Below are 1,958 nucleotides of genomic sequence, written 5' to 3'. Positions count from 1 at the left end.
TTATATATTATTATAGTATATATTAATACCAGAGGGAGAGAGAGAGAGAGAGAGAGAGAGACAAACTTGTGTCAACTTAAGTGGACTGCAAAAAGTTATCCACCCAAACCCTTTTTAGCACTCATATTGCCTAAAGGGTCCTTGCATGATATGAAAAGATTTTTATATTAATAAATGAGTGGCTAGGAGTTTGGTGACTCAACTTAAGTTGATAGGAGTGCTCTCTCTCTTCTCTCTCTCATCTCGTTCTATATAACTATACTACTATATATTACTATATATATATATATAATAGTATTACTATATATACTTATATCGTATATATATAAACGACGAGAGAGAGAAGAGAGAGAGAGAGAGAGAAGAATTTATGTAACTTAAGTAGACTATCGCACTAAAGTTTTTATTCATTGATGAAAAGTTCTTCATATGATACACGGATCCTAGGTATTATCAATGATAGAAACTTTGGTGGATGATCGTATTAAGTTGACATAAGTTCTTCCTCTCTCTCTTCTCTCTCTCCTCCTCTATTAATATATGACCATCAATCCTTACATATACCAATATATACTAACGGACACTAGTATCGTAATATACAATACTAATATAATATTACTATATACTACGTATTATTACTATCATCAGTATAAATATATAATTTATGAGAAATATGGGTTCCGCTGGTACCACAAGCCAAAAAGGTTATCCCAGTTTTCGGTATGTGACCGTGTCATACGTCTACCTGCCACTCATTCAAATTTGGGGCCACATCACAGTGAGTAGGGAGGGATGAGGAGAGTGACACAATCCACCAATCGGCACAAAATTGTGCTTTGTACGCAAGCATCAACTACATATTTCTTAGAACTCTCATCTCTCCACTCCTCTCTCTCTCTCTCAGCTCTTCTATCATATACATATATCACGATATAGTAGTACAACTCACCTTAGTACTATTATTATAGCTAATATATACTATAGTATTATATTATATATCATATATAATATAATACTAATACTATACTACCCATGTCAATGCCCGGCAGGCAGCTGACCGGGCAAACAGAAAGCCGGACGCGACGGGCTTTTTGGAACACTCTTTATATATTATATTATATATCACCACTATTACTATCTATCTATATATTATTAATAATATACAACAAGTATAAAAAAAGTATTTAAAAATCTATATATATATATATAAATATATAATAATATATAACAATAACGATAGCCGAACTTTTCCAAATGCGAAACGTTTCGCACCGTTTACTGTTCGAAATTCACCGTGCCGTCGCTGTGGTTGAAACGCGTTGAAATCGAGTCTCTTAAAGTCGTAGAAAAACCTCAAGATCACCTCGTGACTCATTTACGTCAGACTCTCCTCCCTCTTCCGCGTCCCCAAACTCCCCTCCGACTCAGGAGCGACGCCTCAAAACTCTTTCTCGCGTCGACTCCCGCAGAATCCAAACTCACTCCGACTCAGAGCCGCAACCACACCCGACACGAATCAGCCCTCATCATCCACCCAGACTCCCGACCGCCATCATCGCGTCTCCCTCTCTTCTCGCCATGCCAACCACACACCACCCACCTCCGCAACAAACCATCTTTCTTGAATCAGAGTGCGTTTTTATATTTCTTTGCTCTTATTTAAGGCTTTTGATGTGGTTTGTTGATATTTAAGCGATTACATCATTTGATGTTTTAATTTTGATTTATAGACAGATTCTCATCCTTGTTTGTTAGTTTTGTTGAGACGATTTCATCTTGTTTTAAATTATACGACAGATTTCATTCTTGTTGCGAGACGATTTCATAAATGGATCCCATTTATTGAACGGCAAAACATAAATTACCGTGCCAAAGACGGAATTGTTTGTGGAGGGTTGGATCTGTAAGCATAATCAGCCCTTCTCTATTTTTGGTTAACTGTTTTTCGTTTGCAGTGT

Source organism: Asparagus officinalis, chromosome 1 (genome assembly GCF_001876935.1).
Source record: "Asparagus officinalis chromosome 1, Aspof.V1, whole genome shotgun sequence".
Classification (NCBI taxonomy): Eukaryota; Viridiplantae; Streptophyta; class Magnoliopsida; order Asparagales; family Asparagaceae; genus Asparagus; species Asparagus officinalis.
The sequence above is the reverse complement of the archived record's forward strand: the minus strand, read 5'-3'. Positions refer to the sequence as shown.